The sequence below is a fragment of the Balaenoptera musculus genome, chromosome 21 (assembly GCF_009873245.2).
Source record: "Balaenoptera musculus isolate JJ_BM4_2016_0621 chromosome 21, mBalMus1.pri.v3, whole genome shotgun sequence".
NCBI classification, from domain to species: domain Eukaryota; kingdom Metazoa; phylum Chordata; class Mammalia; order Artiodactyla; family Balaenopteridae; genus Balaenoptera; species Balaenoptera musculus.
The window spans coordinates 21,787,865-21,809,430 of record NC_045805.1 but is presented as its reverse complement, the minus strand read 5'-3'; the positions used below and the strand labels follow the sequence as shown (position 1 = coordinate 21,809,430).

Sequence of the window (21,566 nt, the reverse complement as noted above, 5' to 3'; positions counted from 1 at the left end):
GTGTCCCATGGATATGCACTTTAGCAAGGGGCACCCCCAGAAAGTCTGATGCAGAGAGATAAAGTTTATCACTGCTCTAAATCCACACATAGGATTCAAAGTTGAAAATTACTAATAGCAGTAATTTGGTTTATATTCATTACAAATGGAAAGTTGAAACAGTGGCCATTTCTCAAATTTGGGCTGCTCATAGAAACAGCTGGGCCCCAAGCACCCCCAACTTCACTCCCAGATTCAGATGTAACTAATCTGGGTGGCTTCTGGATGCTGTGTGCCCCAGATAATGTACAATACATTTCCAAGAGATACTGTAGGAAACATGCCTAACATAAGACCAGGATCCTTGGTATTACCTTGAGGATTCTACTGTACCATCCCATGTGATCATACAAAATGGCAGTTTGAACCAGCAATGGTATTGGTTTTAAAGCTATTATTCTGGGATCTCACAATAATGAGGCTTGGGGCTTCCCTGGTGGTGCAGTGGTTAAGAATCCGCCTGCCAATGCAGGGGACACAGGTTCGAGCCCTAGTCCGGGAAGATCCCACATGCCGTGGAGCAACTAAGCCCGTGCGCCACAACTACTGAGCCCACGTGCCACAACTACTGAAGCCCGCATGCCTAGAGCCCGTGCTCCACAACAAGAGAAGCCACCGCAATGAGAAGCCCGCGCACTGCAATGAAGAGTAGCCCCCGCTTGCCGCAGCTAGGGAAAGCCTGTGCACAGCAACGAAGACCCAACATGGCCAAAAATAAATAAATAAAATAAATAAATTTACAAAAAAAAATAATGAGGCTTGCAGATTTTTTGAGGGAACACATAGTGGCCACTGGAAAAGGGTTAGGCAGGGAAATGCCTTGTTAGAAAGAAGCGGTGAGAAAGAAGTTAAGATGGTATTTTGATTCAAGAGGAGAAGCCCTGTTCTGTGCCAGCAATTCGACTTCATTCATTTATTCTCACTACTATTATCACACCTACTCACACTTGTATCACCAAGGCCAGCCTCGTCTGCAAGTGGAATATTTTCTCTTACTGAACATGGCAAGTTCCACCTACCCCAAGACAGACAGCAAACTGGCCATAACAAACAATGAAAATATTAAAACCAATATTATCAAATGTTATGAATCCTACATGTACAGGTTACCACCAACAACCATCCATTCAAGGACAAGTCTTTTCCATTCACATGCCCCCAACCCCTTCACCTCAAAGCAGATATAAATATGGGAAAACAACTAAAAATAACCCAACCTTTCAGTAAAATCAGTGTCATGAAGGAGCACCACCAAATTAGAAGAGCTGACAATTGTGGAAACAGAGCTAATAGAGAAAACAGAGCAACAAACAAACTCAAAGGCTGTAGGGAAAATGTTAATCACAAGGCAAGAACATCAGTTCTGACAGAAAAAGTTCAAAACAAGGCAAACAATATTAAAAGAAGGGAACTTTTTGAGCTTTTAATTGAATAGGTGGCTTTTGACTTCACCTGCGTGCAGGTAAAGCTGTGTTTCCACGTGTCTTCTCTAGTGTCCTTAGAGACCTTGTGAATCAGAACAAACGTCAGGAGTTGCACATCAAAATAAGACTAAGCCTTAGTTAAAGGCGAGCCTTACTTTTTCTACCCACACGGGGTAGAAGCATCAAGGTTTTGACTGTGACAATGTTAACATTATTAAGATTTTAATTTGAAGCTCTTAAGAAACAACACCAGAAGCTAGGGCAACAGAAATATAGTTGGAAAGACATTGTGAACAAAGTAATTGTAACAAGACTATAAAGTTTCCGTGTTAGCCTACATGCTTTCACCCAGGGAAGTGATCAGAGACCTTAGGTACCACTGTTTCTAAAGCTTACTACACCAGATCTAATCAACACCAGACCAAAAGAAGACCTGTACTTTTTCAACACCCACTAGAAAAAGGTCTATCATAACTGTTTCAATTTTTTGAAAATGTTTCTTTTCCCCATACTAGTTCCCTGCATCTCTTAATATAATACACACACACTCCCTCTTCCACTCCCTTCCTCTCTCCTTCCCTCTGATTGAAAGACTAAACTTTTAAAAATCCTAACGTCTTTCCCGCTTAATAAAAATGTCTTCCTAATTTAAACTTGCTGAGCAACAATCTTAAAGTAGAAAATGTGTCTGATAACAATGTGAAAAAGAAATAAGCATGGCCCTTTGGGAAAGAATTAAAAAAAAAAAAACTTGGCAGGATTGAAAAGTCTAGCCCATTACCTTAGCAACAGCAAAGAGTTTTTTTGGTTTGATGAATAATACATAATTTCTTCAGCTCAAATTGTTATCTCCGTATTTTGTTTTAATTAATTATCAGAATCCCTCTGCTGAGGATATTGTTCAATAATCAGTTGTAAAGTTTCAGAAAAAGTTTAGCAGAAAAAAAACCATAGTGGAATCTAGTTGCGGCCCCCTCCCCAAGAAACCAAAGTCTCCTTGTGAACTGGACCCGAGGAAGAACAACTCATCTGATTCACGTCCATCCTAATTATTGAACTAAAACCCCTGGGGAATCTAATTGTTCGAAATCTGGCATTATTAGGCTCCTTGCTATTTGAACTTCAGTCCTGCTCCAAGTAGAACAGAATGAAAGGTACTTAAGCACAGGAAGGAACAGTCCAACACAGAATGGATGACTGAAAACCCAACTTTCATTAGAATTTCAAAGCTAAACCAAAGAGACCAAATTTTCTGTACCTCTGCTGCCCAAGTCAGACTCCCAGAGCTTTCCTACAAATACAAGGTATCTCTCTGATCTGACATCTTGCAAGCATCTACCCTAAGCAGTCTCTTATATACTTTGTTCTCGGTGAGTGATCTGTTGACATTGAGCCCAGGGGCAGATATGAATTCTTCAGGGTTGGGACTAAAGGAATCTTCCAGATTCCACCCACAGTGGTTACACCAGTGATAAGACATCCATGAAAACATTTTTGGAGAACAGAACAGCAGTGAAGAGAACAGTAAAAGAAAATCGAGGAAGAGCGGACATGGATAAGTGAAGAACCTACTCATCTTTCAAAAGTCGTTCTGTGGCTCTTTTACAAAGCCTTCCGAAATCCCTCCCCACCCCAAATGGAATGACCTTCTTCATTTGAGGCTCACTGCTCCCCGTACCCCATTCTGTCAAAGCATGTGTAACCCTTGGTTGCATTTATTATTCACATATGAACAAAATTTCTTTTATAAACGAAGCATTAAAAATGAATGAACAAATGAAGCAAAATAAAGACAATATTCTTGCACTAAGTGTTCTTTTTTTTTCTCAAAATAATCATGACAAATTGGGAAAAGATCACACTCAAAAAAATACAGAGGGGAATTCCCTGGTGGTCCAAGTGGTTAGGACTCCTTGCTTCCACTGCAGGGGGCACGAGTTCGATCCCTGGTCAGAGAACTAGGATCCCACAAGCTGTGTGGTGTGGTCAAATAAATAAATAAATAAATAAATAATACTGAATCTAAAAAAAAAAAATACAGAGCCTTAGTACTGTGAATTTTCTTTGTCTGAACATTAAGAGAAGGTCTCTCTGCCAAGTTTTAAAATACAGTTTCAAATATTTCAGTGATTTGCTCTGACCCTCGTTAAGGCGTACAAACTCTTGGTGTGTCTCTTTATTTCTAGTTGGAACCTTGCTAGAGAGAGAAATGTTCTGTAGATTATGAAACTTCCATTTATACAAAGAATCCATATAGAAACAGTACTCTGAATTTTGGGGTATCATGAAGAAAGGCATGCTACTACCCAAGACCCTGATATTTATCAGCTTTTCAGAAACTTGAAAGTTAGAAAAGTTATGTTCGATATAGCAAATGGTAATTGCGTTTAAATATGCCTAATTATTTGAAATCTGTTATCTATCTATCTACCTTGCTCTCTACCATCTATCTATATCTGTGTATCTGAAATTGTATGATAATATGCCTTACTAGAATATGAAAATATGAGTATGTTCCTTTAGTGGGAATAATGACTCTCCATGTATTTTAAATTTTAAGAAATGAGTGTGTAATTAACCATTGAAGACACATTCAACAACAGTTCAGTTATTATAGACCATCTGTTATGTTTGTGGACTGTCAAGTTAGAACAGGTTTCAGAAGCCATAAATATCTCAGTTGTGTTCTTTCCTTGGGACAAGTATCGTGTGTGTGTGTGTGTGTGTGTATGTGTGTTGGAGTAGTAATAAAAGTAGGTCAAGGGGAGAGATGAGTGTGCCTAATTAGGCATAGAGGGGAAGGACCAAGGTTTTGCTTCAATGCTTTAAAGTGAATTGACTTTCTCATCTCACACTCTTTTTTCAGAAATTTTTCATATTATTGAATCTTTGAAACACAGTGGAGCAAAAATATTTATTTTATATATTTACCTATATTATATTTATTTACAGTTCTGAATAGCTGTTCCTTTAAAGTTAAAAACCTCTTGCCTATTTGGTTTAAAATGGAATCCTACCATGTTTGTATTTTGGTGTTGTTTTGGGGGCATCTGTCTATCTGTGGATAGAATGTTCTATAACAGTATATGAGAGCATGGCTCTCAAGTGGGACTCTAAATTTGTATTCACAGAGGCTTGAGGGTTCTATGAGAGATGTTAAAATTTTTGTCTTCATTTCATTAGAATTTTTCTCTCGAGGAGGCAAATATTTCTTTAAAAGGACACAGGATGCACTAACCACAAGAGAAAAGATTGACCCATCTGAATGTCATTAAAGTCAAGAACTTCTTTCCAACAAAAAGATAGCATTAAAAGAGTGAAAGGCACATCATAGACCTGGAGAAGACATTTGCAATACACGTATCTGTCAAAGGACTCATCTTAAAATAGAAATCCTACAGTTCAATAAAAAAAGGACAACCCAACTTTTAAAAAATGAGCAAAATATTAAAATAGGGCTTTCACAAGAGGATAGCCAAATGGCCAATAAGCAAATGAAAAGGTTCTCAACATTGTCATCAGTGAATTGAAAATCAAAACAATGAGCTATATTATACACTCTCTAGAATGGCTAAAATTAAAAAGACAGATTACCAAGTCTCTCATTCCAGCTGGGAGAAGTTTAAATCGTTGCACTTGGAAAACTCAGTAGCAGTTTCTACTAAAGTCCAACATACATCTGTGGTTATGACCCAGCAATTCCACTCCTCTATTTACCCTGGAGAAATGAATGCATATGTCCACCAAAGACATCTCTAAGGCTTGTTCATAATAGCCCCAAACTGGAAATATGCCATCAACAGAAACAGATATGTAAGTTTGGTATATTCATAAATAAAATATAACACATCAATGAAAAAGAACAAACTACCTGGGACATGGTTCAGTCTTAGAGACATAATGTTGGCAAAAGTAGCCAGACTCAAAAAAGTATATCCTCTACAAGTCCATTTATATAAAGTTCAAAAACAGGCAAAACTAATCCACAGTGATAGACTCACAACAGTAGTCACCTCTGCAGAGTTTTGTATTAATTGGGAGATGGCATGAAGGAGCCTTGGAAGGTTCTGGAAGTGCTTTGTATTTTAATCTGAATTGTAGTTACATAAATACATCCATATGTAAAAATTTATTGAATGATACCCTTAATAAGATATGTGCAGGTATGTATGTTATAACCCAATAAAAAAAATTTTTTTAAAGCAGGGATAGAAAATGAAAGCAGAGCAGGGCCCATCAAGTTTGAGAAACTGTGCTAGAGCAAATATACTATATTTATGCACAAGAGAAGAAAAACATTAATATTGAGGAGAAAATTATTTCAAAAAAACTAGAAATGCATGATGATAAATAGACATTATCTTAAATAGAAAATTTGTTGGCATTATAAATATTCCCTGTTAGAATATATTTACATATTAAATAACATTCCCAATTCTCTTACAATTATAAATGCAGTTAGTTTTATTTGCATAACTTAACGTTAGAAAGGAGCTCGTTTCTACCCTGCCATTCTAAAAGAAATCTGGATCTCTTCCCTGCGTCATTTTCACTTCATTAATTAGCATCTAATTTATAAGCATCTCGACAGTTGAAGCATTCTCGCAAATAGGGCAAACTAAAATAAGTCTGGACATGTTTAAACATCTTGGCAATGCAAATGTCCCTTTCCCATTCTATTTGATAATTTCAAAATCTCTTCCCCTGTGAAGCCTTCCTGACTTGCTTAATCACAAGTAATAGTCCATTCTTCATGTTCCTGTCACATTGTGTTCTAATGTCTATCATTGCATCTGTTCCTTTATAAATAATATTTGCTAAATTGTGAGTTCTTTGAGGACAGAGAATAAGCCTTATCAACTTTTTTTTCAATTTTTAACATTAGGGAAAATTTTTTTAGCTTTATGGGGGTATAACTGTTCTGCAGCAAAACTGGACACATTTAACATATACACCTCTTTTTTCTTTTTTTCTATATTCCCCACCCTGTACATTTCATACCCATGTCTCATTTATTTTGCAGCTGGAAGTTTGTACCTCTTAATCTCCCTCACCTTTTTCTCTCAAGCCTTATTAACCTTTTTAATGCCTTTTGCCTTGTACACTGTGGGCATTGAATACATGTCTGTTGAATGACTGAATGCCTTAATAGACAATTCTCTCTAGAAACTTCCTGAGAGTCTTGAGAATAACTTTGTCAATAAAGACTACGCAACCCTACCACCAGCTCCCTGAACTCCACACCCTTGCTCACACTGTCCCTTCTGCCTGGAATGCCCTTCTCCTACACATCCGTCCCCAGCCACCTTCTCTTGAATAACTTTTCATTTCTCCCAATTCAGCGCACGAGTTGAGAGCCTCGGGTCGCCCACCTGGGACTGGGTTAGGTGTCACTGCTACCCACTTCTGTGAAAGCAGGTGTGGATCGCCCACCCAGCTCTTACCGAACTTGAATAGTTTTCTGCTCTCTACATGATTCCCGCGTGTGCTTGGCCAGAACTCAAAAATCCAGTCCAGGTTTGAGGGCTTGCAAACGTGCAAAGGATATTCAGAATAAGGGTACAATTGAGTGGCAGATGCTGTTCCACTGCCTCACTTATTATCAGCGAGGGGCCTCTTCAAAGGATATAGACAAGGTCCCCCGTGGAGCGAGGAACACTGTGGGTTGGAGAGCTCCTAGCCACAGCTGGGGGTGGGGGCCATGGGGAGCCACGCCAGCACTCAACGCGCTGCCTTGTACCCCACAAGGCACATTACTGCCCCTGCCTCCTCAGCCCTTGGCTTCTGTAGGGACCCAAGGGTCAGGCACAGAGCTCACGTGATCACAAGTGACAATGCTGGTCCAGGTTCCTTAGCCCTGACTCATTTTGAATAGGAGTTCCCCTCCGTGCCCAGGGAGGAAGGGCACACCCTCCTCAGCCTTGGACCTCTTCAGGGCTCCTTAATTTGATGCAGCTTAGATGACATCACTGTGACCAGCCTTTGTGCCCGTTGCCCTAGCAAAGGCTCAGGTCTCTTTTCAAAACCAGGGTTCTGTTCCTGACTCACCAGCTCCACCATCTGATGGTGACAGCATCTCATCTCTGCAGTAATGGAGACTCCCCACGGGCCCACTAGCATGTCCTGGGTGATAGTGTAGTGAATGGTTCCCACCAGCTCTGCCTTAGCCGCCTGCTACAAGTCTAGATGTGGTGCTAGTCTTTGGAGAAGAAAGGCCACCATTGCTGGGACACCCCTTCCTTGGAACCTCCCCACAGCATGAATGGGGAGGGACCCCTGGGATTTCCGAGAATGGCCGTGACAGCACAGCAGCTGGGACAAGGCTCAGGAGGGGCTAGAGACACTGTCACCACCAGCACTTAAGCCTCAGCCTTTGTTCCCAGCTAGGCAGCCTGAACCACGTTCTCATCCATCTAAACCTTCTCCAGATTGATCTGTGTTTGGTTCCATTTGGTGTTGGCCAAGAGGGGGACTTTGCTGTGGCACAAGGTCTTCTACCTCAGTCCCCTCCCACAATGCCACATGCGTTCAGGGCACAGAGTCTGGCTGCTCTGGGCTAGAACGTGGAGGGCAAGAAGCAGGTCTCCTGAAATAGGCACATGAAAAGATGCTCAACATCGCTAATTATTAGAGAAATGCAAATCAAAACTACAATGAAGTACCACCTCACGCTGGTCAGAATGGCCATAAAAAGTCTACAGGGTTTCCCTGGTGGCGCAGTGGTTAAGAATCTGCCTGCCAATGCAGGGGACACGGGTTTGAGCCCTGGTCCGGGAAGATCCCACATGCCGCGGAGCAACTAAGCCCGTGTGCCACAACTACTGAGCCTGCGCTCTAGAACCCTTGAGCCACAACTACTGAGCCCACGTGCCACAACTACTGAAGCCTGCGTGCCACAACTACTGAAGCCCGCTTGCCTAGAGCCTGTGCTCCGCAACAAGAGAAGCCACCACAATGAGAAGCCCGCGCACCACAACGAAGAGTAGCCCCCGCTCGCTGCAACTAGAGAAAGCCCGCGCACAGCAACGAAGACCCAACACAGCCAAAAATAAATAAATAAATAAATAGATTTATTTAAAAAAAAAAGTCTACAAATAACAAATGCTGGAGAGGGTGTGGAGAAAAGGTTACCCTCCTATACTGTTGGTAGGAATGTAAAGTGGTGCAGCCACTATGGAAAACATAATGGAGGTTCCTCAAAAAACTAAAAATAGAGTTACCATATGATCCAGCAATCCCACTCCTGGATATATATCTGGACAAAACTATAAGTCGAAAAGATACATGCACTCTTATGTTCATAGTAGCAGTGTTTACAATAGCCAAGACATGGAAACAACCTAAATGTCTATGGACAGATGAACGCATCAAGAAGATGTGGTACATATGTACAATGGAATACTACTCAGCCATAAAGAAGAATGAAATTTTGCCATTTGCAGCTACATAGATGGACCTAGAGATTATCATACTAAGTGAAGTAAGTCAGAAAGAAAAAGACGAATACCATATGATATCACTTATATATGGAGTCTAAAATATGACACGAATGAACTTATCTACGAAACAGAAACAGACTCACAGACAGAGAACAGACTTGTGGTTGCCAAGGAGGGGTGCAGGGGAGGGTTAGATTGAGAGTTTGGAACTAGCAGATGCAAACTATTATATATAGAATGGTCCTATTTCTATATATATATAGAAAGGTCCTATTGTATAGCACAGGAAACTATATTCAATATCCCATAATAAACCACAATGAAAAAGAATTGAAAAAAAAAAAAAATAGAAGCAGGCCTCCTGGTGGCTGGGAAAGCCGACCTTTATCCCACTCTTCTTACTCCTGCTAAAGTGCAAATTATTCTTACCCACCCTACTGACTCCGAATGATCTGCACCAGGCAATAAATAGCTGGTCCGAGATCAAAGATGGGAAAGAATGACAAATAGGATTGAAGTTGCTTTCACTTTTGTGAAATTCAAATCTGTAATGAGGCTGTGTAACAGATCTAGATCTAGATATGCTGGCTTTTCGAAAATTCACTTGACACCACTTAAACACTTCGCTTTTACAAAAGGCCTACATTAGTACCTGTTTTCCGTAACCAAAATAAGTCTGAAGAGGATATTCTCTTTTACGAAAAAGGGCAGAAAGCGAAAACAGCGTTCAGCACGTGTTTGCAGCAGCCCTGATGGCGGCAGCGTGCAGCCCCTGCACCTGGAGTGGTCCCACGAGGCTCCTTCCCTGGGAACCACACTCAGCATCTCAGCATCAAGCCACCATAAGCTTTGAACTGTGTCTGTGGGCATCTGTGCTTCAACTTGATGTATTTCGAGCATCTGTTAATAAGATGTGTCCTAAGGTAATTGCTTCTTCCCTTTACGCCGTTTCGGCTTAGGAAAGGTTTCGTAGGAACGCTCCACTTTCGGACAGCGGGGGAAACCGGTACAAGCAAGCAGGTGAGTGGCCTCACCTCCCACTGCCTCACCCAGTCCTCACAGAGGCGCCCCAACAGGAGTCTTGGGTGGAAAAAGGAAACCACCGGGTCACGAGCTTGGGGAGAGAAGTTCATGAACTTGCCTTGTAAATATCAGGCTGGCTCTCCAGGCTCTACCTACTCGCAGATGAGGCAGGTCTGCATTCTGCTCATCAGGCCTAAGAAGGCTCGGGCCCGGCCAGCCACATCCCCCCATCCTTGAGCTCCTTGGAGGAAAGAGCCACATCTTGTATCGCTATATTCCCAGTGCCCAGCACTCTACCAGGCACAGTGGAGGCACCAGAAAATGTTCGTTGATCACGAGTCGACTGACTGATTTGCTTTCAGCTCCACACCCTAGGGTGGATGAACAGCTCCCAGAGAAGGTGAACAAAACCCAGAGGGGTTGGTCAGACGGTCATGGGGGATGGTTCTCCTCTGCTGCACCACTGCTAGGTCTCAAGGATGCAGGAATGGGAGCCTGAGCTTTCCCACAGCTCCAGCTGGCCTCCAGAGGAGGGTGGAGGGAGCTCGTGTCTGAGCTGGAGTTACTCCCTGGGCATGAGATTTGCGGCAGAGCCAAATGCTATGATGAGGTTAACGCATATGATGATTAACTTAACTGAATCAAATTAAACCAGTAACTATCTACTGAGCAACTAGTATGTAGACGCTGTAGAGAGAAAGAAATAAAGGGTGGTGTGGTAGAAAGAGGAATGAATGCAAACTCTGCCACTAGCTGGTTACAGACCTTGGGGAAAAGCCTGTCTTTTGGCCCTTAGCTTCTTCAAAGTCAGCTACTGTGATTTAAAAACTCAATCTCAGCCCTAAATGGATGAACAATAATTGACAGTAAAAAACAAACAAACAAAAACTCACTTGCTCCTTTGTTCGAGATGATCATCACAAGGATCCCACTGTGTCTACCTACGAGCTCGGAGAAGCCCCTCATATCCACGGGAGGGGAAGAGCCAGTGAAAGGAGGCCTTGCCTGGCAGCTTTCCAGGCTCTGGCTCCTGAGAATCATGTCACCCTCTGTGCTGCATCACAAGAGCTTGGCTGAACAGCGGTCAGGCTGGGAAGTCAGGACCCAGGGGCTTGAGGGGGCAGCTCTATTCTCCAGGATGCAGTAGGCTCTGGGGATAGAAGAAACAAGGAGGTTACAACCTGTTCCCGACCAACAGGCAAGAGAAAATTGTTTTCTTTCTTCCTCTCCTGCTAACCTGACAGTGGGATCCATCTGTAGCCTGTGAGTCAGAGAATCAGGCTCATTATTTCTGCTCTGTAAAAACACCTTCTGAATCCTGGTTATATTCGTTGTGCTTTTGTACAGTCGAACATAAAATGTCTAAAGGGAGCTAAACCCATGCTAATTCTACATGCTAAGTGGACATACTTCATGTACAAAAAGGAGTACATTTCTGAGCTCCGTGGTATAATGAGCAGTTCAGCATCAAGGTGGAGTGTCAGCAATTAAAAAAAAGAAAAACTAAATAACATGTAAACTTAATTAGCATCATTAGCAAACTTGCCATATCCTAGGCAGCACTGATACTAGACCACAAACAAAAATAAATGAATCACAACCTAACAACCAACCAACCAACCCACAAAACAAAAAGCCAAGAAAGGATCAAAACATAATTTTAATCGATTTTGTAGATTAAATTGATAGCTTGATAACAGAGTTACAAAATGACACTATTTGAAAAATAAGATCTCTGCCAATAAAAACATATTTCTAATGCTCTGGTTAGGGTTGCAATGGCTACAAATGCAAATAAGTTTAGAGAAAGTAAAGTCAGAGTTGTCAAATGCAAGTCAATATACTTTTCTTATTCTCCTTAAAATTACTACCTGCAGCCTCTCAGTGTTATGAATGCTGAATTCTTGCTCTAGTTGATGATATCCTGGACAGGCCTCCCTCAGAGGGAGCTCCTTCACTCATTCCTCACATTTTAAGGAGGAACTTGGGGACCAGAGTCCAACGCCTGGATCCTGCATTTAGCTCTTCCACTAATTGTGATTCTGTACTAGTTACATCACCTTTCTGCGCTCAAATTCCTTCATTTGTAAAATTATCTGTAAAATTACAAAATGATGTTGGAGTGTCTCTCGGTAACTTTTACACTCTGAAGTTACTTAATTTTATGTCAAACAGAGGTAACGCCAAAATTCTAATAAATTATACACTAGAGAGATTCCATGAACTCTCTCTGGCCACATGACAACTACTGAACACACATGAGACTCTAATACCAATACTCAATGATAAAAATCATTTTGTTAAGATGTAGAAACACAACTTAATTATCTACAAAGTGATAATAATAACCCTGGCTATAAAGCCTGTGGTACTTTTCATTAACATTAGAAACTATAATGCAGTACTTGTGTAGCAAAAACCTACACTACTGAGTGTGTCTCTCCTTTACTTTCACACAACCATCACACTCAGAACGCTACGGACACTACTGTGTGGGAGTTTCAAGCCATTCTATGCAACACTAGCTGGGGGTCCTACAATTTAATAACTCAAATCTGACACCACTTACTGGGAGATGGCGTCAGATTCCACAGGTTAAGGGCTCCATCCCGCAAGATTGCCCTCATCCCACTTCAGACGCCAATAGCAAAGCCAGGTTGTCACTTGTGCTTCTGAGCAATTGGCTATACATCAGACGTTCCCATGATCCCTTCTCAGGTTTCATTAATTTGCTAGAGTGGCTTACAGACTCAGGAAAACAGTTTATTTACTGTTTACCAGTTTATTGTAAAAGGATATGATAAAGGACACCGATGAACACCCAGGTGGAAGAGACGTGTAGGACAGGTGTGTGGGAAGGGGCGGAGCCTTCATGCCCTGTGCAGGTGTGCCACTCTCCCAGCACCTCCACTTGGCCACCAACCTAGAAGCTCTTCAAACCCCAAACTATTGGAATTTTCATGGAGGTCTTTATCACATAGGATGATCAATCATTAACTCCACTTGTATCCCCTCTTCCCTCGCTGCAGAAGGGGATGGTGCTGAAAATTCTAAGTTTCTAATCATGGCTTGGTCTTTCTGGTGACCAGCCCCCATTCAGGAACCCACCAAGAGTCATGTTATTAGAACAAAGGACACTGTTATCATCCAGGAAATTGCAAGGGGTTTAGGAAATCGGTGTCAGGACGGGGGCTCAAAGACCAAATATTAGAACAGAAGATGTTCCCAGTGCTCTTATCACTAGGAAACTGCAAGAGTTTTACGAGCTCTGTTGCAGGAACTGAGGCAGAGACCTAAATATACTTTTTTTCTGTTATCTCACAGTACTATTAGAGAAATATCAGCAAGCTTTGTCTCTAACAAAGTAATAATGACCCACACGACAGCTGTCAACTCATTCTAAATTAATTTTTCATGACCCCTAGGTTAATGATTAATTTTCCTGTCCCTGATACGCACAATATTCTGCTCGTTATAAGGAAAAAATCCATCAAACTGATTTATGAGTACATTATGAAAATAAATTGATATCTGTGAGCTGGTGACTTACTGATGAATAGGAGGTTCATCAATAGCATGAGTTTTTTTTAATGAATTTTAGAATTGTATTTACTTTTTTATACAGCAGGTTCTTATTAGTCATCCATTTTATACATATTAGTGTAAACATGTCAACCCCAATCTCCCAATTCATCCCACCACCACCACTTTACCCCCCTGGTGTCCATAGGTTTGTTCTCTACATCTGTGTCTCTATTTCTGCCCTGCAAACCAGTTCATCTGTACCATTTTTCTAGGTTCCACATATATGCGTTCATATACGATATTTGTTTTTCTCTTTCTGACTTACTTCACTCTGTATGACAGTCTCTAGATCCATCCATGTCTCTACAAATGACCCAATTTTGTTCCTTTTTATGGCTGAGTAACATTCCATTGTATATATGTACTACATCTTCTTTATCCATTCGTCTGTCGATGGGCATTTAGGTTGCTTCCATGACCTGGCTATTGTAAATAGTGCTGCAATGAACATTGGGGTGCATGTGTCTTTTTGAATTATGGTTTTCTCTGGGTATATGCCCAGTAGTGGGATTGCTGGATCATATGGTAATTCTATTTTTAGTTTTTTAAGGAACCTCCAAACTGTTCTCCATAGTGGCTGTATCAGTTTACATTCCCACCAACAGTGCAAGAGGGTTCCCTTTTCTCCACACCCTCTCCAGCATTTGTTATTTGTAGATTTTCTGATGATGCCCATTCTAACTGGTGTGAGGTGATACCTCATTGTAGTTTTGATTTGCATTTCTCTAATAATTAGTGATGTTGAGCAGCTTTTCATGTGCTTCTTGGCCATCTGTACGTCTTCTTTGGAGAAATGTCTATTTAGGTCTTCAGCCCATTTTTTGATTGGGTTGTTTTTTTAATATTGAGCTGCATGAGCTGTTTATATATTTTGGAGATTAATCCTTTATCCGTTGATTAATTTGCAAACATTTTCTCCTATTCTGGGTTTTTTTCCGTCTTGTTTGTGGTTTCCTTTGCTTTGCAAAAGCTTTTAAGTTTCATTAGGTCCCATTTGTTTATTTTTGTTTTTATTTCCATTACTCTAGGAGGTAGATCAAAAAAGATGTTGCTGTGATTTATGTCAAAGAGTGTTCTTCCTATGTTTTTCTTTAAGAGTTTTATAGTGTCTGGTCTGACATTTAGGTCTCTAATCCATTTTGAGTTTATTTTTGTGTATGGTGTTAGGGAGTGTTCTAATTTCATTCTTTTACATGTAGCTGTCCAGTTTTCCCAGCACCACTTATTGAGGAGACTGCCTTTTCTCCATTGTATATCCTTGACTCCTTTGTCATAGATTAGTTGACCATAGGTGCGTGGGTTTATCTCTGGGCTTTCTATCCTGTTCCATTGATCTATATTTCTGTTTTTGGGCCAGTACCATATTGTCTTGATTACTGTAGCTTCGTAGTATAGTCTGAAGTCAGGGAGTCTGATTCCTCCAGTTCCGTTTTTTTCCCTCAAGACTGCTTTGGCTATTCGGGGTCTTTTGTGTCTCCAGACAACTTTTAAGATTTTTTGTTCTAGTTCTGTAAAGAATGCCACTGGTAATTTGATAGGGATTGCATTGAATCTGTAGATTGCTTTGGGTAGTAGAGTCATTTTCACAATATTGATTCTTTCAATCCAAGAACATGGTATATCTCTCCATCTGTTGGTATCATCTTTAATTTCTTTCATCAGTGTCTTATAGTTTTCTGCATACAGGTCTTTTGTCTCCCTACGTAGGTTTATTCCTAGGTATTTTATTCTTTTTGTTGCAATGGTAAATGGGAGTGTTTCTTTAACTTCTCTTTCAGACTTTTCATCATTAGTGTATAGGAATGAAAGAGATTTCTGTGCATTAATTTTGTATCCTGCAACTTTACCAAATTCATTGATTGGCTCTAGTAGTTTTCTGGTGGCATCTTTAGGATTCTCTATGTATAGTATCATGTCATCTGCAAACAGTGGCAGTTTTACTTCTTCTTTTCCAATTTGTATTCCTTTTATTTCTTTTTCTTCTCTGATTGCCGTGGCTAGGACTTCCAAAACTATGTTGAATAATAGTGGCGAGAGTGGACATCCTTGTCTTGTTCCTGATCTTAGAGGAAATGCTTTCAGTTTTTCACCATTGAGAATGATGTTTGCTGCGGGTTTGTCGTATCTGGCTTTTATTATGTTGAGGTAGGTTCCCTCTATGCCCACTTTTTATCATAAATGGGTGTTGAATTTTGTCAAAAGCTTTTTCTGCATCTATTGAGATGATCATATGGTTTTTCTTCTTCAATTTGTTAATATGGTGTTATCACATTGCTTGATTTCCGTATACTGAAGAATTCTTGCATCCCTGGGGTAAATCCCACTTGATCATGGTGTATGATCCTTTTAACGGGTTGTTGGATTCTGTTTGCTAGCATTTTGTTGAGGATTTTTGCATCTATATTCATCAGTGATATTGGTCTGTAATTTTCTTGTTTTTGTAGTATCTTTGTCTGGTTTTGGTATCAGGGTGATGGTGGCCTCGTAGAATGAGCTTGGGAGTGTTCCTTCCTCTGCAATTTTTTGGAAGAGTTTGAGAAGGACAGGTGTTAGCTCTTCTCTAAATGTTTGATAGAATTCACCTGTGAAGCCATTTGGTCCTGGACCTTTGTTTGTTGGAAGATTTTTAATCACAGTTTCAATTTCATTACTTGTGATTGGTCTGCTCATATTTTCTCTTTCTTCTTGGTTCAGTCTTGGAAGCTTATACCTTTCTAAGAATTTGTCCATTTCTTCCAGGTTGTCCATTTTATTGGCATAGAGTTACCTATAGTAGTCTCTTAGGATGCTTTGTATTTCTGCAGTGTCTGTTGTAACTTCTCCTTTTTCATTTCTAATTTTGTTGATTTGAATCCTCTCCCTTTTTTTCTTGATGAGTCTGGCTAATGGTTTATCAATTTCTTTTATCTTCTCAAAGAACCAGCTTTTCGATTTATTGATCTTTGCTACTGTCTCCTTTGTTTCTATTTCCTTTATGTCTGCTCTGATCTTTATGATTTCTTTCCTTCTACTAACGTTGGGTTTTGTTTGTTCTTCTTTCTCTAGTTCCTTTAGGTGTAAGGTTAGATTGTTTTTTTTTTTTTTTAAGTTTTTAAATTTTTATTTATTTATTTATTTATTTATGGCTGTGTTGGGTCTTCGTTTCTGTGTGAGGGCTTTCTCCAGTTGCGGCAAGTGGGGGCCACTCTTCATCACGGTGCGCGGGCCTCTCATCATCGCGGCCTCTCTTGTTGCGGAGCACAGGCTCCAGACGTGCAGGCTCAGCAATTGTGGCTCAAGGGCCTAGTTGCTCCGCGGCACGTGGGATCTTCCCAGACCAGGGCTCGAACCCGTGTCCCCTGCATTGGCAGGCAGATTCTCAACCACTGTGCCACCAGGGAAGCCCGGTTAGATTGTTTATTTGAGATTTTTCTTGTTTCTTGAGGTAGGCTTGTATTGCTATAAACTTTCCTCTTAGAACTGCTTTTGCTGCATCCCATAGGTTTTGGATTGTTGTGTTTTCATTGTCATTTGTCTTTAGGTATTTTTTGATTTCCTCTTTGATTTCTTCAGTGATGTCTTGGTTATTTAGTAACGTATTGTTTAGCCTCCATGTGTTTGTGTTTTTTTCCCTGTAATTGATTTCTAATCTCATAGTGTTGTGGTCAGAAAAGATGCTTGATATGATTTCAATTTTCTTAAATTTACTGAGGCTTGATTTGTGACCCTAGGTGTGATCTATCCTGGAGAATGTTCTGTGTACACTTGAGAAGAAAGTGTAATCTGCTGTTTTTGGATGGAATGTCCTATAAATATCAATTAAATCTATCTGGTCTATTGTGTCATTTAAAGCTTATGTTTCCTTATTAATTTTCTGTTTGGATGATCTGTCCATCAGTGTAAGTGAGGTGTTAAAGTCCCTCACTATTACTGTGTTACTGTTGATTTCCTCTTTTAGAGCTGTTAACAGTTGCCTTATGTATTGAGGTGCTCCTATGTTAGGTGCATATATATTTATAATTGTTATTTCTTCTTCTTGGATTGATCCCTTGATCATTATGTAGTGTCCTTCCTTGTCTCTTGTAACATTCTTTATTTTAAAGTCTATTTTATCTGATGTGAGTATTGCTACTCCAGCTTTCTTTTGATTTCCATTTGCATGGAATATCTTTTTCCATCCCCTCACTTTCAGTCTGTATGTGTCCCTAGGTCTGAAGTGGGTCTCTTGTAGACAGCATATATACAGGTCTTGTTTTTGTATCCATTCAGCGAGCCTGTGTCTTTTGGTTGGAGCATTTAATCCATTCACGTTTAAGGTAATTATCGATATGTATGTTCCTATTACCATTTTCTTAATTGTTATGGGTTTGTTTTTGTAGGTCCCTTTCTTCTCTTGTGTTTCCCACTTAATGAAGTTCCCTTAGCATTTGCTGTAGAGCTAGTTTGGTGGTGCTGAATTCTCTTAGCTTTTGCTTGTCTGTAAAGCTTTTGATTTCTCTGTCGATTCTGAATGAGGTCCTTGCCGGTTACAGTAATCTTGGTTGTAGGTTCTTCCCTTTCATCACTTTAAATATATCACACCACTCCTTTCTGGCTTGTGGACTTTCTACTGAGAAATCAGCTGTCAACCTTATGGGAATTCCCTTGTATGTTATTTGTCATTTTTCCCCTGTTGCTTTCAATAATTTTTCTTTGTCTTTAATTTTTGTCAATTTGATTACAAATTGACGTGTTTCTCCTTGGGTTTATTCTGCCCGGGACTCTCTGTGCTTCCTGGACTTGGGTGGCTATTTCCTTTCCCATGTTAGGGAAGTTTTCGACTATAATCTCTTCAAATATTTTCTAGGGTCCTTTCTCTCTCTCTTCTCCTTCTGGGACCCCTATAATGCGAATGTTGTTGCGTTTAATGTTTTCCCAGAGGTCTCTTAGGCTGTCTTCATTTCTTTTCATTCTTTTTTCTTTATTCTGTTCCGCAGCAGTGAATTCCACCATTCTGTCTTCCAGGTCACTTATCCATTTTTCTGCCTCAGTTATTCTGCTATTGATTCCTTCTACTGTATTTTTCATTTCAGTTATTGTATTGTTCATCTCTGTTTGTTTGTTCTTTAATTCTTCTAGGTCTTTGTTAAACATTTCTTGCATCTTCTCAATCTTTGCCTCCGTTCTTTTTCCAAGGTCCTGGATCATCTTCACTATCATTATTCTGAATTCTTTTTCTGGAAGGTTTCCTATCTCCACTTCACTTCGTTGTTTTTCTGGGGTTTTAACTTGTTCCTTCATCTGGCACATAGCCCTCTGCCTTTTCATCTTGTCTATCTTTCTGTGAACGTTGTTTTGGTTCCACAGTCTGCAGGATTGTAGTTCTTCTTGCTTCTGCTGTCTGCCCTCTGGTGGTTGAGGCTATCTAAGAAGCTTGTGAAAGTTTCCTGATGGGAGGGACTGGTGGTGGGTAGAGCTGGGTGTTGCTCTGGTGGGCAGAGCTCAGTAAAACTTTAATCTGCTTGTCTGCTGATGGGTGGGGCTGGGTTCCCTCCCTGTTGGTTGTTTGGCCTGAGGCGGCCCAACACTGGAGCCTACCTGGCTCTTTGGCGGGGCTAATGGTGGACTCTGAGAGGGCTCCCGCCAAGGAGTACTTCCCAGAACTTCTGCTGCCAGTGTCCTTGTCCTCATGGTGAGACACAGCCACCCCCCGCCTCTGCAGCAGACCCTCCAACACTAGCAGGTAGGTCTGGTTCAGACTCCTATGGGGTCACTGCTCCTTCCCCTGGGTCCCGATGTGCACACTACTTTGTATGTGCCCTCCAAGAGTGGAGCCTCTGTTTCCCCCAGTCCCGTCAGAGTCCTGCAATCAAATCCGCTAGCCTTCAAAGTTTGATTCTCTAGGAATTCCTCCTCCCATTGCTGGACCCCCAGGTTGGGAAGCCTGACGTGGGGCTCAGAGCCTTCACTCCAGTGGGTGGACTTCTGTGGTATAAGTGTTCTCCAGTTTGTGAGTCACCCACCCAGTAGTTATGGGATTTGATTTTATTGTGATAGCGCCCCTCCTACCATCTCACTGTGGCTTCTCCTTTGTCTTTGGATGTGGGGTATCTTTTCTGGAGTTCCAGTGTCTTCCCGTCGATGATTGTTCAGCAGTTAGTTGTGATTCCAGTGCTCTTGCAAGAGGGAGTGAGCGCACGTCCTTCTACTCCGCCATTTTGAACCAATCTCCAATACCATGGGTTTGAGAAATCACTTCTGACAGTATGAAAGTCATTCTCACCTTACCTTAATCTCCTTTTTAGGTAATAATAAGTATTGCTTTAATAAATAATATATTAAAATAATACTTAGCTTTGCAGTGGCTAACTTCCTATTCAGAGAAACTTAGCAAAGGTCTGACAATACTCCACCTAGGAATAATCCCCAGGGAAATCTGCCCATTGATAGGTTTATATTCTTTCCAGGAGTGGCAGGCACTTTAGCAAGGGGGATGCCATTTCACCGTCCAGACAGAAATCTCAACTTGTTTTAAACCAAAAGGACAGGGAATTCCTTGGAGGTCCAGTGATTAGGACCCTGCACTTCCACTGTAGAGGGGCCCGGGTTCCATCCCTGGTCAGGGAACTAAGATCCCTGCAAGCCACGCAGTGAAACCAAAAGAAAAAAAAAGTATGATATCTGAGGTTTAAGCATATTGGACATATATCTATACTTCTTAGTTTTCACATACATAATGACGTCTGCTGCAGGGATACAGAAGGATGTCAGAATTCCATTCTATTACTGTGACTTGTAACTCTTCCTTTTATTAATCACATCCTTCCAATTATTTGCCTCAGAGCAAAGGACAAAGAGGCAATCAACACCACCTATGCTTATAATAAATTATAAAAAAATAGTTATCTGATGCTTGTTATGTACCAGACACCTCCTAATCCCTTGCTAACTGAACTCTTTGCTATCTGGATATTTGTTATAATACCATGCAAAAGGCCTACCAAATCAAAACAGAAGTCCTGCTAAAATGAACCCGGGTGTGCATGTAAGTGCAAACATTGAAATTATGTGCAAGATATATATGTACATACACACAGACATGTGCACACAAACATGTATGTCTGAATGGATATACGGTTATATTGTAGCTTTGTTTATATTGTAGCTCTGTCTGCTGAGAAAGCCTACGATGGGTACCTCAGTAGCATTAAGTACCCAGATCATGGTTTAAGAGCGTTGTTTGACCTTCTTTCCTTAAACATCAGGGTAAAGTCCTGAAATTTATGACACTTCCTGGCTTTGCACCACAGGTAGGCTGCTACTAGATTAAAAAGTAGAGGCAAAGAAATGCAACCATGAAGAGGAGCTAGCAAATAGCTGAGCTGAGATTTGAATGCAGCTCTGTTTGACTCCAAAGCTCAGCCTCCTAACCACTCAGCCTTGATCACCTTAACAAGTGCATCCCCTGTCTCGCTTCCAGTCAGCACGGATGAGTTCGTGTTGCCTGACTGTGTCCGTTATTCCCACCACAATCAGGAATTCCTCCCAATATCTGTGGGTAGTCTCTTATCCTAATGATTTAACAGAGTGGGAGGAAGCTGGTACAGCAACAGCTGTACTTAGAAGTCATGTCTATGAGATTTGGCATTACATTCAACTTCTAGGAGCCTGAGGCTTTTGGATAAAATATGAATCACAAGAAAGAAATCATGCTCTTAAGGTAAAAGCAGGCTTTTTGGAAAATACAATAAATTGAGTAGAATTCAAAACCTCCCTTACTTCGTTTTGAAGCAAACCCTAAATTTCACCTAAATCTGAACCCTAAGTCCCCTTGTGGATTTCATGTGAGCAAAAATACAGGAAAATGATAAAAGTTATAGAAATGGCAACCATCATTTTTCATTGTAGCCTTGCTGATTTTATGGCTCTGGTGTTGTTGATGAGTTAATATTTTAAGGTAAAACACTCCTATCACGGTCATTTCGCTCTTAAAATGAATAATAAAAATGGATTTCCCCCTTCCAACTACTGTGGCTTCTAAATAGTGTGAAATGAAGTAGACATTTGGAAAATACGTGGTTAATATGATCAATATAAA

The 21,566-nt window shown here is 40.7% G+C and overlaps 1 long non-coding RNA gene across 1 annotated transcript in view; it reads right to left on the bottom strand.

The window, feature by feature from the left end:
• Window positions 1–21,566, bottom strand: part of LOC118887991 — a 206,298-nt gene that overhangs the window by 46,636 nt on the left and 138,096 nt on the right. Inside the window, exon 5 of the long non-coding RNA XR_005018219.1 lies at window positions 10,819–11,075. This is a non-coding gene — a long non-coding RNA (uncharacterized LOC118887991). The remainder of the gene's footprint in view (window positions 1–10,818; window positions 11,076–21,566) is intronic.